The sequence below is a fragment of the Cupressus sempervirens genome, chromosome 10, assembly GCF_028749045.1.
Source record: "Cupressus sempervirens isolate cs-2001-9-10 chromosome 10, ASM2874904v1, whole genome shotgun sequence".
Classification (NCBI taxonomy): Eukaryota; Viridiplantae; Streptophyta; class Pinopsida; order Cupressales; family Cupressaceae; genus Cupressus; species Cupressus sempervirens.
Genome location: NC_143127.1, coordinates 377,488,439 through 377,503,908, shown reverse-complemented (window position 1 = coordinate 377,503,908; position 15,470 = coordinate 377,488,439).

Below are 15,470 nucleotides of genomic sequence, written 5' to 3'. Positions count from 1 at the left end.
AAACATCATCACCCTTTCTGTTGATGATCTTGCATTCCATATATAAGGTAAATTTTTTCATGTTTACGATGTTGCATATTGTTCATGTTGTCGTCCAAGTTATTTGTAGCATACACGTATCATGTAATTTTTAGCTAACTTAAGATAAATGATTAACATATGTAGGAAATTTGATTACATATTTATTGTGTTCATTTCTAATGATTACAAAATATGTTATTTATAATTACCAATGTTTATGTTGTGTCTGATTATCACCCTTTTTGCAAACAGTCAATTGACTATAGGTACATCTTCACCCCTTTTGACGACGATCTTGCATTCCATATATAAGGGAAATTTGTTCATGTTTATGATGTTGCCTATTGTTCATGTTGTCTTCTAAGTTATTTGTAGAAAATGTGTATCATGTAATTTTTAGCTAATTTAAGGTAAATGATTAACATATGTAGGAAATTTGATTACATCTTTATTGTGTTCATTTCTAATGATTACAATATATGTTATTTATAATTACCAATATTTATATTGTGTTTGATTATCACCCTTTTTGCAAATAGTCAATTGACTATAGGTACATCATCACCCCTTCTATTGACAATCTTACATTCCATATATAAGGTAAATTTGTTCATGTTTACGCATATCATGTAATTTTTAGCTAACTTAAGATAAATGATTAACATATGCAAGAAATTGGACCCCTTTGGCATGGATCATGCAAAGTGACATGGATCAGCAGGTATAAGTCAATAAATAGACATAATTTTTTTATATTCTTCTTGTTTATCATTGAGCACGTATGTTATAAATAGACATATTATATAATCATATAATGTATATATTAGACAAAGAAGGTCCATATAGAAATATAATTGTATAATCACTTTCAACTTACTACATTTTATATTTGTCACTTTCACTTTCCATTTGATGGATTTTAGGACCCACCAAATAGGTACTTGTCACATCTATCTACATCGAATGAGGGAAATGAGGAAATGGTAGATGAAAGCTCTACATGTAGTATGGCTAAAATAGGGAGATCAACTAGAGGTGAAAAGATTTGAATTTTTTTTGATAAACGCATGCAATTTTTCCTTGCTAATGGGGGGTCATGTTCTTATGATGATGAGACCAAAGGAAACATCAAGGTGCCCTTTTGGTACACACACATTGAGAAAGAATGGGTACCCAATGAGCTACCTCCAATTAACATAGATTTTTGTGTTAATGAGAGGATATATTGCATTGCTCCATCCTCATTACATGGTTTGGGCCTATTTTCCATGGCTGGGATAAAAGTATGTTACAACAAAGTTGTCAAATTTTTCAAGTATGTCGGTCCATGTTACAATTACAATGATTGGATGTGGATTGTTAGATATAAAAAAAAAATGTGTAGGTATGCACTATCAACTAAATATATACAACGAAAAGAAAATGATCAAAGTAAAAGTTTTGCTATGTACATTGATGGGAGACCAAAAGAAACAAGTAATATTGCAAGTTTTATAAATAGTACATGACCTTCCTCAACTAGTAAGCAACCCAATTGCATATTTGAGGCACGTGAGGGGAATGAAGTTTTTGTTTGTGCAATAAAATCAATAAGTGTAGGGGAAGAACTGCTAATAGGTTACCATTTAAATTGCATAGATACAAACAAAGTTACTATCATGAGGGTTGTAAGTCCTATATACCATTTTTTTAATAAGTTATTTTTTGCTATCTATTGCTTTCAGTTAGCTAATTTTTTTATGTTTAATCTTTGTGACAAGATGACATGGATTCAACAGATGATAGAGGCCACCAGGATGCTACTCCCACCCTTCTTTAGTGAGGGTAAACCTTATTGAAATTGTACAAATTAGATAGTTGAATTTTTTTAATATTATTATGTTATTTTATTTATGATTTTTGAGTTTTTATGATAGTTTTACTGATATTCCTCTCACAATTTGATGTTCAGGATAAGGGTAAAGCACCAGCAGTAAGTACCAAGCCACTAGCTACGCCTTCTAATGAGGATATTGCTAAAACTCCCAATCTAACAAAAATGTTGAAGAAATTTTTAAAATAAATTAATTTAGAAATAATGAAATTTTTGGATGAGGTAAATATGGAATATGAGGAGATGATGAAGAGGCTATCAGATTTGAGAGCGCAAGCTCATCGTTATGAAGTAAGAAGTCATGGATCTTTAGTTATAACAAAAGTTCAATAAAAAATTATATTTTATAATCTTTTATGTTGTGAAGTAAAATATGTAATATGTGCAAAAATAATTTATTGATGTAATTTTTTTAAAGAGTTGTAAGAAACTTTAACTACTAAATTCTTGTTATACAGGATTTTTTGGGAACTGATCCACAACTTGGTCAAGGATAATGTGGTGAGGCCAGTAGTAACAGAGCTTCAACTGCCATTAGTAAAATAATCTTTTAGTTGACAAGTTAGAAAGAATTTTTTATTTTGAACATTCAAAACTTCTTAACTTAACTCTTACTTTTATTATTTCAGAATGTCTTTGCTAACAATGTATTGTTCAAGTCATCTAGTGCAAGAGACTCCTATGAGGTTGATGGATGGTCGTACGAGATTTTTGACTGCAATTTCAGCAATAAGGGGATGTCCAACTGGTAAATCCTTGTTTTTCTATATTTTTTTTTTGTGTTAATTATGAGTTTATAATTTGTACTTTAATCTTGGGTGCACCACATAGTGTATTTTTTTTTTTGTGGTCACCAGATGTGGATCATAGTATTGGTGATAATTCACCGTCATTTTCAAGAGCTAACCGTGTTTCTAGCATGGGAGCTATGCAGACATTGTTGTTGATTGGTGATGATGAATCAATGCCTTTGAAATGTCTTAAGATTTTAGGTACTTTAAATAATTATTTTTATATTGTAATAAGGATTTTCTTACAAGACGTAAACATGATAGGAAGTGGTGAATGCAAGGGCTTTTGATGTGGAGTGATGCCTCATGACCTTCTTTATTATTTCATATTATGCAAGTTGTTTAATTATTTTGGAATTCCTTTTTATTAGGGGTTTGGTAGGATCATTTGAATTATCAATGACCTTTTGTCTATACCAGTAATTCTCTAGTTTAGTAATTCAATTTGAGCTATGAAGTATTTGATTCAGTACCCATGGTGGTTTTAATTTGGATTGTTCAAATGGTAATATTGCAGGTACTTCTTTTTTGGTCAATTTTGGTCAAGTTGACCCTTCAACCTTGAAATAGATCACTAAAAAGATGAAATGTATCTCATTTTATGTATTTGTTATTCACTATGAAAAGTATTCTTCACATGATTCATTTTCATGGTTCTTACTATTAATTATCCCATGACATTTTTTATAGGAAACGATACATTTTATAGGAGGCTTTATGACCTCACGTTGTAAAGATTTGGGCCCACCACACATACAAGGTAGAACATCATAACTAAACTAATTTTATCCCACTTTTTTTTTCATATCATTAATTGGTCCAATATTTTTCCTTTCATTTGAGTCTTTTCTTATAATAGCTATATCTAACAATTTTGTGTTTTTTCTTAAAAGGTGGAACTTCCAAGATAAAAAATTAAAAGATGAGTTCATCAAAGATATAGAGCATGAGTTTGGTAGTAATATTTTTGATCATAAGAAATTGTTACAAAAAGCTTGCAAACATCTTAATGTTGTGAGGGGCTCATATAGAAAGAGTCTCGTCCTAAACTTGAAGTACGAGCATCTTCCCTTTGTTTCAGTGAGGGAGTGGAATGAGTTCATTTTGGATGCAAAGGAGAAAGGGGAAGGTAAAAAAGAAAGTACACCAGCAAATCTGAAAAGGTATGCAATAGTATTAACTACTAGTACATTAATGTAATAATGCACTAATTAGTACCGATCTTTATATCTATATCATCTAACATATTTCAAACTTTTCATATGTTGTTCTCTAATAACCACTCATCTCATTATATGGTAGGGTGAGAAAGAGAACAGAGAGAACAAATCATTTGATTTGATGTGCATAGATGATAATATTACAAGGATAAATATGTTGTTCTGGGAAATTAAGAGAAGATATTCATCTCTTTCTTCTTATGGTACAGGTTGGTCTTTAAATATTCTTTTATATAGTTTGATGATATTTTTATAATGATCATGTAAATGTAAGAGAGATTTGTTTGTTGGTGCAATGCTTGGTGCTTATCCTATCAATTTGATTCTTGGTCTCTCAATGGTAAATCATTTGGAGAGCTTGGGTATAGCAAGACATTTCAAACATGAGATAAAAGAGGTTCTAGATGATGTCTATAAGTAATTGGGAGATATTTTTTCTGACTAATTGTAGTACATTTTATGAATTGATTTGCATATTGTTTGAAATAAATGTTCTTCCTGGGTAGATTTTGGATAGAGAATGAAATTGGTGAAGGAATGCCATTAGCATCAGACATAATAACCATTTCTAACAGTTAAGTCTTAATTTCACATAATTCTTATTTCTAGTATATTTTATTCTATTTTTTAAGTTGTTAAGAATTTTCTTTTATTTGTATAGAATTAGTTTTTTTTTGGTAAAGTCAATTAGATTACTTCTTATTTCTTTTCTTAGTTTATATATATAATATGATTTATGTTCAATTTAGAAGAAATATCTTTTATAAAATTGAACAACAACTTTAAAGAGTTATGCATTGTGTTATGAATTGATATTTAAGATTGAGTGTTTTGATTCTGAAGGACAAAGAGAAAGGTGAACATTATGTACAGATTCATACTTAGTGTGTAGGCACAACCTAAAACCTTATTATCTTCAATAGTGTTTTAGGATACTATTCTTAGATAAATACTCAGTGTCTTGATTCTTAGATAAGAATAGTGCGAACATTATGTGAAAATTCATACTCAGTGTCTAGATTGATAATATTCCTAACATCCTAAAAACTTGTTATCTTACTCATGAATTCTCTAGGAAGGTGGTGTAGAGTAGGGTCCTTATGGAATACCTCATGATGACCTTGAGTGCACAAAGCTATATCACTAAGATTGGATACATGTACTAGTCCATCCATGAGAGCTCCAAAATCAACAAAAGTGCCAAATGATTGTATTCTTCTCACTATCCCTATAAAAGTTGCACCACAAACTAAATCTTCATTTGGCACACTTGGATTCCCATTCCTACTAATATTTCTAGTAGGTACTGACTATCTTGAATTGGAAGGATCTTCAACAACAAGTGATTCAATTTCTAATAATGAGCCAGCCACATATGATTTGTCACCTTCTAATGGCTTATCTAAATCTCCACTTTGTCTAGGAGCATCAATATTGGGCTCCTCAAGTGTCACTTCATTCCCAACTGATGCTGACATTTTGTGTAATAGTGAACCATGTCTTCTATTGGAATATATCTCTTTCTAATAAAAAGTGAAATTATTTGAAAATGATCTGAAAGGTAGTGACCTATTTGCTATTGTAGAATCTATAGAATCTATATAGAGAATTGAAAATTTCTTTTAAAATGGTTGATATCTATTTAGTTTCATTAATATATAATGATAACATAGGCTTATTGTTTGTTTTTTTAACAGATATATACTACAAATAGACTGACATAATAGAGTGATGTTTATAGTTTTGGAATTGTTTTGATGGAAATTATTACTGAAAAACATCCTCACTTTGTAGATGACTTGGTATCTTACAGTGAACATATACAAATCACTAATTGGGTGAGTATAATGTTTTCTTTTCTCTTTCTTTTATTTTTAAAATTTCAAGTACCTCTACACTGACCTTATATTGAGATCTATCCAAGTTTGAAGAGCCTCCCTTCTCCTAACCACTAGCAATGAAATATATATACTAACCTTATATTAAAATCTATCCAAGTTTGAAGAGCCTCTCTTCTCCTAGCCACTAGCAATGAACAACTAAGTTTCCATTTTTGTAGCCTCTATCATGGGTGGTCATAGAATTTCCATAGTGTTGATGTATTTCAATTTACTATATAATTTGCTCTATAATTTTTAGCTATTTTCTTTTTATTCCAAGGGTAGGATTGTGCAATAAGCTAGAAGGAGATATACTGACCTTATATTGAAATCTGTCCAAGTTTGAAGAGCCTCCCTTCTCCTAGCCACAAGCAATGAACAACTAAGCTTCCATTTTTGCAGCCTTTGTCATGGGTGGTCATAGAATTGCCACAGTGCTGATGTATTTCAATTTTCTCTATAATTTTTAGTTATTTTGTTTATATTCCAAGGTGAAATTGAGTATCCACACCATTATTCAAATATTTCCAATACATATGTTAAATTTTTACAAAACTTGAGCCAAGCAAAGGATGATTCATGATAGCTATTCAGGTGTTATTGGTAGAGCTAAAAGTTAGAATTTAATTATCTACTATATTTAGAAACATTTATCAATTAAATGTGCTTAATGTTCTCTACTCTCAAACATCTTTTTTGTATGTAGTGAAGCCCTACAAAGGAAATGCCCTACTATTCTTCAGTCTATACCTAGATGCTTCAACCAATGATACCAATCTGCATGGTAGTTGCCCTGTTATATGTCAATGAAAACCAACTTTTTGCTCAATATATCTATTTAATAGTCATGGAATTTAGCTTTATACCCAAAGATTGCATTAGTTTGAAAGTTTCTAAAGCCTTTTTATAAATGTGTAAACTAAATATTAATGTTATGTAGTCCTTATATAGGTATGTGTATATGTGTAGATTTAAGACAACGAGGTTTGTATTTTTAAAAAATTACCATGTTAAAAATAAAGGAGAAAGAGATTCAATTTTACAAATTTTAATGTATAGTTTTAATTAATACTCCAAATTTAACATGTATATTTTACAAATATAACATATTCAACTGCTTCTCAAGCATTTGGGCTGCAATTTTATTCTCACTTCTCCAACTTATAGTTTCAGTTTATATGCAAGTACTTTTTGATTTTATAGATTGTATAAACTATCAATGTTGGAGCTCTATTTCTCATGACAGATTTAGAGTTTTTGATCTCTTCATGTATAAATCTTCTAGGCTCTAAAGAAATTTTTGGATGGAGATGCCATATTAATGCTAGATCCAAAAATAAACAGAAACCCTACTACAAATTTGGTGATAGAGAAAGTGCTATTAAGGAGTGGTTAAAAGTCTTGGTAGTGATTTGGTTTTGATCAATCAAGTATGCTTCATGTGTCTAGACTTTGTCTACTTAGAATTTAGCTCTTGTTTATGGGATATTATTATTATGAGCTTTATAAGTTTATATAGTTCATTTCTCTATTAAAAATTGCTATTACATTTTGGTTTTCTTTATGTTGTACATAATCAAAATTAAACCCATTAATTGCTTATTACAGGGCTACATCAGCCTTATGCTCAAAAAAAGAAGAGGAAGCCTCATGTTATAAGATTAGAACCACAAGAGCCACAGGAGAATGCCAAAGATAGTCACCATGTGCCTATTAGCAATAGGCACATTGTGACTATCTTCGACTAATAGGCACATTGTGACTATCTTTGGAATTCTTGAATGAGGAATTCTCTTTTAGTTGAGCTCGTAAGGGAGATTGGCTAGAAAAGATGCTCTATTAGTGCCTTCAAAATTAGTAGGAAAGTAGGGTGTGGGACCTTCTCCAAATAATAGTACCATTGGATCAAATCCAACATTAAGAAATCAAGGTTTAGAACCAGCTCGAAGGTAGTTCATCATATTAGAACATAGAAAATGGTGCCTTGTACTACATTTTTATGTTTATCACTTACCTATCTGCAACTCCATAATTGATATTGATAGTCTCTTGCCCTCACCATGCAACTAAACTACTTTACTTTTATTGATGTAGCTGAACTATGAGTGCCTTTTATGTTCTTGACAAATCATAAGCTTTCAACTTTTGTGAAGCCATTATGGATGCAAATGAACTACAACTGGTGAGGTGTCAATTTTAAGACAATTTTTGTTTCTATAACATACAGTTCAATTGCTAGAAATATTTCATCTAGAGGTGTCAATTGATAGATTTTTAACTTTTCATGTCATTTTCTACTTTGGTTGGGTAGTTCTCCTTGCATTTGTAAATCTTACTGTGGTCTTTAGCCTAATGATAGTTTGGTATTACATCATCTAGGGTGATAACATAGTTGACTTAAAACCTTGCATTAAAGAAAACATCAAGGGATAATATTTGAATTGTGGATATTTGTAAATTATGTTGGTTTTAGACATAGTTATAGTTATAGTTATAATTATATGTGCACTCCTATGATGATGTGATTGGGACTATAAGTTTTTTTGTCAATCTACCTCCACTATAGTTCCCACCCACCTAAAATAGAGATTAGTAAGTGAAATTATTGGCTTTCATTTTGGATAAATAATTCTTTCCTAATTTTATTTTTCCCTACAGTCTTCAAAAGAAATGGTGTGTCTCAAGAACCAAAATTTAGACAAGCTATGCCAATTATTGCAAAGGCTTTGCTCTCATAGGAGCCTTTTAAATTGCACAAAATTTGAGTTGTAAAGCATAATTGCTTGATGGAGACTCAGGATATCATGCACATTTCTTCCTCCTTAACATTATTTTGTATGAAATAAATCATGTGATGAATGAAACAATGGTGTGGAGGTAGAAATGTGCATAATACCTTAACTCTCATGCACCAAATAGTTATGCTTTAGAATCAAATTTTGTGCAGTTTAGAAGGCTCCTATGAGAGAAAAGCTTTTACAATAGTTGGCACAACTCATCTAAATTTCTACCTAGAATTGGTCTCAATTTTGACACACATGTCTTCCCTTTAACATTAAATGTATGCCATCGGTGTAGAAAATTAAGAGGTGTTAGTCACAATTTCAATGCAAAATTGGTCATTTGGCCATCATAGGTGAAGGGGTTTATGTTGAAATTTTGACCAATGATGCCCTCAAATGGGAAAATAATAGTTTAGGTTGGACTAAGGAAATTGACAAAATTTGTGTCAGTAACTCCACCTTTATGAAGTCAAAATTTTGATGCAAAAAGTTTGGGTTGAAAAACTGACTAAAAAAGACCAAAAACAAGTTTAGTTGCCTATTTGACCTACTTTGGTCACAATCTTGACCTTTTTGCATCAAAATTTAAGCCTAAATTTACTATTAGTAGGGTTGTGTGGACAAAAGTGTCACTTTTAGAAATAGGACCTTTCTTTGCTTTGTATTGCTTCAAAATTGTAGCACATTGTAAAGTTCCAGACTTGTAATCCATCAAGAGGTTGTAACAAGCAAAATTAGAAGTCCATGAAGGCCAAAATTTGCAAGTGGCCATTGTAATCACACTAATTATAAAGTACCAAAAGAATCTATTTTGGGGGGGTTTCTTGATTTAGTAAAAAGTGGGGGTGTTCTTGGTGTTGTGTTCCTTCTTTTCTGCAATTTTCTTTCATTTTCTGCATTATGGAAAATTTCAAGTTTCCAAAATTAACTCCTAATAACTATGCTACATGGTCCATCAAATGTGGTATCATTTAATGCACAATGGAGTTTCTCAATATGTAGATGGTACCCTTCCTAAACTAGTAGGTGATAATGTATCAACAAGCAATATTTCAGCTTGGGTAGCAATGAATAGGAAAGCCCTAGGTGATAAATGTTTGGGGGTTAATGACAAGATCATGTATCAAATTAAGAAGTCTTCTACATCTGAGGAAGCTTGGGATACCCTCGAAAACCTATATGGTAAAGTGTCTAAAGAGGATGTGTTCAAAATTGAAATGAGCTTGTCTCCTTAGATCCTAAGTCATTTGATTCTATAAAGGATTTCATCATCAAGGTGAATGAACTAAGGACAAAGCTTACTGATTGTGGGAGTTCTATTAACTATGATAGATTGATCTATCTCATACATAACAAGCTACCATTAGAGTATTCCACATTTGTTTCTTCTTATAACACCTCAAAGAATACATTAGGATCTACCTATAATAGAGTCTCATTTGATGAATATGTTGATCTATTGGATATGGAAGAAAAGAAGTTAAAATCAATGGGGATTCTCAATTCACCTAAGTCAAAAGCATTGGTGGCCAATAATGAGGGTTCTTAAAATTTAGCTAGATAGTCTTCAAATAAAGGAAAGGGTAAGAATAAGAAATAGAAGAAGGAAAAATTAGAGGATGCAAAAAAGACAACACCACAATCCAATCAACAAGGCAAGTCTTCCTCAAATTCCAACAAGAAAGGGGACAATACTAAGGAGAAGAAAATGTGTGCCTATTGCAAGGAATTGGGTCATGAAGAACATGAGTGTTATCATAAAAAGATTAATGAGTTGACAAACATCATGAAGAAACATAATGTTCCACTGCCTAATGCTTATAAGGAGAAAGGATTTTCTTTAGATTCAAAGGGAAAATGGCAAGAAGTCATGTTGAATTCAAATTCTTCATAGGAATGGATTCTTGACTCGGGTGCCTCCTATCACATGGGTTCTTCAAAGGAAGATTTTTCTTCAATGAAGCAGTCAAAGGTACCACACATCTTCGTAGGAGATGATACCAAAATGGAAGTTGAAAGGAAACGAAATATGAAAATGGAGAGTTTCAAGAAGTTCTCTATGTTCCAAACCTAAGTTCTAATCTCCTTTCGATTTACTAAATCACTTACCTCAGAGATGGACATATAGTTGAGTTCCTTCCTAACTCAATACATGTGTATAGTCTAAAAGATGACTCCTTGATTATAGTGGGGAAAGTGAATCATGAAAAAGGTTATACTCTTTCTCCCACTTTGTGCCCAAGTGTCCTTCAAAGGCCTTGTTATCTAAATCCAATTTAAACATGCAATTATGGCATGAGTGGTATGGACATCTTTCCTTTCACTATCTTTAGCAACTTTGTACAAACATAATGGTCAAAGGTCTACCCCAAATCAACTTTTCCCATAGTGAATGTTCAAAAGATTCAATGGATATGCATCCAGAAGGGAAGTTACAAAAAGGGAAGTCTTCAAGAGCACCGATTTTTCTATAGATGGTTCAAATGGTATTAGCAGGACCTTTTGCAGTCTGCCAGAGTCACTATATTCTCACTTTTGTTGATGACTTTTCAAGATACACTTGGGTCTACTTTCTTCATCATAAGAATGAAGTGTTGGACAAGTTTCTAGCCTTCAAGACTCATGTTGAATAGAAATCGAGGAAATCCATCAAAGTTCTAAGAATGGAAAATGGAAGCATGTATATAAACAAAAGTCTTAAAGACTTTTGCAAATTTGAGTGAATTGATCTTCAAAATCTATCAGCATTTAGTCTGCATAAGATAGATGTTGTAGCAATGATGATTAGGACTCTTAAACCCATGGCAAGTTGCATGAATAAAGCCAAGTCTCTTGATCCTACATTTGAAGTTGAAGCCATTAGTAGTGCTATTCACATACTTAACAATTATCCTCATAATGCCTTAGATAGGAAAACTCCTTTTGAGGTGTGGTGCAGTAGAAAACTAGTTGTGAGTCACTTTAGAGTCTTTGGTTGTCTAGCATGGGAAACCCTATCTTTTAAGCAATGCAAGGCACCATCACCTCAGCCTTGTACTTTCACAGGATATGAAGATAGAGTGAAGGCTTATAGACTTATGGATCTAGAGACTCATGAGATCTTTGTGGAGAAGGATGTACACTTTGAGGAAAGTTCACCTAGCTTGTCCTCTAATCCTCTCTACACATCATACCATGTGGAAAATGATAGCGAAACTAGCGATAGTGCTTCAATAGATTTAGACATGTGGGGTTCTATCAAGAGTTGCAGTGAGAGGTCACTACATTAGTATATTCCACATGCATATATTGTCACAGTGATAGGTCTCGCACAATAGGGTACATCCAGTCTTCTAGGTCCATCTTCAATGATAGATTTGGGGGATAGTATTGATGATCCACCTCTTCTTCTTGATGTAACAACACCTTGTTCAGTTGTCACAAGAGCTCCATCTGACCCTCTTGTTTATTCTCTACATGATTGATCATTATAGGTTGAAGTGATTATGGATACTTATGAGCAGTAGTTGTAGATGGGTTCTTCATTGATTGAGTAGATAGATAGTTCTTTGAGATAGGTTCTTCAGCTAGTTGAGTAGGTTTCAAAGAAATCACTTACCTATAGGATTCTTTTTACACATAGTGGAAGCATCTTATTAGTATCCTTCGAATTATTTCTTCTTAAGGGGAGGAACACCATTCTATAGTCTTGGATCAGCTTCTTCATTAGAGTAGTCATTGGAAGACATTCTTCTTTGGGGGGGGGGGGGAGCCTATTCTGTCTCTCTTCCTTTTCTCATTTTTCTCTTATGTATATATTGGATGTATGTCATAATGGGAGGGTCTTGATTACTCCATCCATCCATACATCGTGTGTGTTTTTTTATCTCTCTTTTTGGGGGAGGGTTTTTCCCATGAGGTTTTCCCTCTTTCTACGCTTTATGAGAGATTGCATTTCATTATTTACATGGGTACCTCACATGGACTCGTAGTTAGGACCCATCATGCATTTCACCCTAGTTTTTGAAAGCTTAAGGGAATTCCCCTAAGTTGCACTTAATGGGGGGTGTTGGTGTAAATACATATTTACTATTTACACTTTACTTAAGTTTACTTAGGTTAACACATTATTTTATTATATTGCATTATTTTATTATTTTATTTTGTGAGACACTTAGGAGTTTGTGCACCTTTTTGAGTTTTCATGTTGACAACACAGAAGTACGCAACTCTAATTTAGCACACAGTGTCTACAACACTGGAGTTTGCATCATTCACTGAGTTTCCATGTTGACAACATAGTTATTCACACTCCCTCTTTAGCACATGTTGTGTACAACATAAATTTGTGTGTTACACCATTGTTGGCTTATCATTACATCATCACACTTGCTTCCGTGCTTAATCGAGGATAACCCATATCTGGTTGATATGTGCCTGGTTGTATGACTTATCATGATGCTAACTTCTATGCATTTTAGAAGCTCTCCAGAGGCTTTATATACAAGCATTCCTAGTTTACTTTCATATGGAATATTGAATGAATATATCATCATTTTGATCATACTCTCTCTTTGGTCTACTATTGTGCTTGTGTTTGAGTTCCTTGGTCTTGGGTGAATTCTACCCTAAGCCAAATTATTACAATAGTAATAAGTTTGTAAAGATTGATAGAGTAGTAGACTATGATTTTTGTATTAAGGATAATATATCACTTATCTGCTTATGCATAGTATCCAATGCATTCTACAGTATGTCTTTGTTACAAGGGTAAGTGTGCAGAACCTAAATTGATAGTGTACAAAGGATATGATTGATTCACAGAGAACCATATGGAAATAGAGTATTAGAAAATTAGTTCTTATTGTATAATTGCTAAAGTTCATTACAATTGTAGTGAAGGGTTGTGCAGTTAACTAGAGATAGTATATTGATCATTGATGATGTCAGAGAGTGCACATGTACGAAAGTCACATGTGTGAAAGTTTGTGTATAACTATGAGCTGACAACATTAACTAAATATTTATTTCATTTAATTAATGTGTGGCAAGCCAGCTCAAGGATTTATTATTGAGCATGGTATAAAGAAAAGATGTTTTCCATGTTTTACATATAGTGAGTAGAGAAGACTTACAAATTGTTGAGTAGCAAAGTGATACAAAAGTAGAGTGACCTACCTATGTGTGTAAGTGACCTTAAGGGTTGTTGTTGCTGAGTACAAAGTTCTTGATCTGATTGCATGATCTGAAGGTAAAGGAGTTTGACATACTAGATAGAGGAAGAAGTAAAAGATTGTTACACATCTATTATTTTGAAAGGGATAATACCAAGGTCAATTGGACAGTGGGTTCATTGATCTAATCCTGAAGCTATTTGGATAGGGGGTTTAACTACTTTCCACAACTCCTAATAGAGTTGGAATCTCCTAATAGTTATTCAAAGTCTCCTAACGGGGACTCTTTGTACTAAATGTTGTAAAAGACTCCTAATAGGGTCCATCCTCTAACAAGGAATATTCATATTAGTACATCATTTTGTGGGCATCATTCCCACCAAGGTTTTCCCTCTGATCAAGGGTTTCCCTAGTCAACATATCTAGTGTAATTGTTTATGAGCATCTCTTTATGGTTGTTGTTTACTTTAGTTGAATGGTCAACATTGTTTAAGAGGATAAATGTTTTAAATTTTCATATAACTGATTCACTCTTCCTCTTAGTTATATTGGTGGACTATTGTTTCTAACACCAAGATACTTCAAAATGAAATTATTTATTCTCCTTTGTAAAAAGTCCCTCTTATGTTCAAAATCAAGGAGATCATTGTCTTGATCAATTTTTTTTCAATTAGATCATGAAATTGATCAATGACTAAGAAACACAAGGCTATGATGGCATCATCCCTGTTGATACATTTATTCAAAATTAGTCTCAATGTTGCTTCAATATTAACTAATTCATTCCACATTTGTACCAATCTTGACAAATCCAAGTAGAAAAGGACCCAACCTACCCTGTCCACTAGATATAAAATGGTATTCCTGATTCTATCTTCATGTTGGACTCCTAGTTCCACATGTAGTGATCATATTTTGCCTTTTTCTTCTTCGAGCTCCCCAACTATGTAGAAATCTAGTATTTGAGGTGTTCTTGAAATTTTCACAATTGACATAGTATTGAGAGGTGGCATAGGGAGAGGAGGAGCATTAATTCTAAGATGGATAGATTGCCTGCCTACTTTTCTCTTCCCAAATTGCTTTTCAAATTGTGCAACTTTATTTTCCAATTGGTAGATCTGTCTACCCCTTTCATCATAGGCCTCTAGTACTTTTTCAAATTTCTTATTTAACTCCAAGAATTTATTTTGATCCTTGGTAGCAACCACCACCCCAAAATATGCCATTTCTTTATTCACTGGGTCCACCTTTTCACTATCAACCTCCTCAACCATGTATAGCATGAGACTACCTATGTGCTTAGAATCTAAGACTTCTTGAATTCTAGCCTTGTTTCTCTTCTAGATGAACCACATGACCAAGGCTTTATGGTCATCACTATACTTGACCCCTTTATGGACTTGTAACACCTCATGCTCAGTTCTGAACTGGGTCCCCTTTTCTTTTCTAACTGCATCAAAGACCATTGCATAAGCAATGTCCCATTCAGGCAATATCATGATTCCTAAAATTTTTAGCAATTGCCTTCCCCCTATAGGGATTATCTATGTAAACTCTTCCATGGGGATAGCTTTGACCTCTTCTTCAATGTTAGAGTCCTATCTATCAAGTTGCTATGCTTTGATCCTTTTGCATGTTGCCTCAAAATTTTCAATATTATTCCTCCATAGAAATTGAATAAAAGATCTAGATCTAACACAACTTTCATGATCCAAAAATTTCTTTGATGCTTGTTTCACCACAGGATCA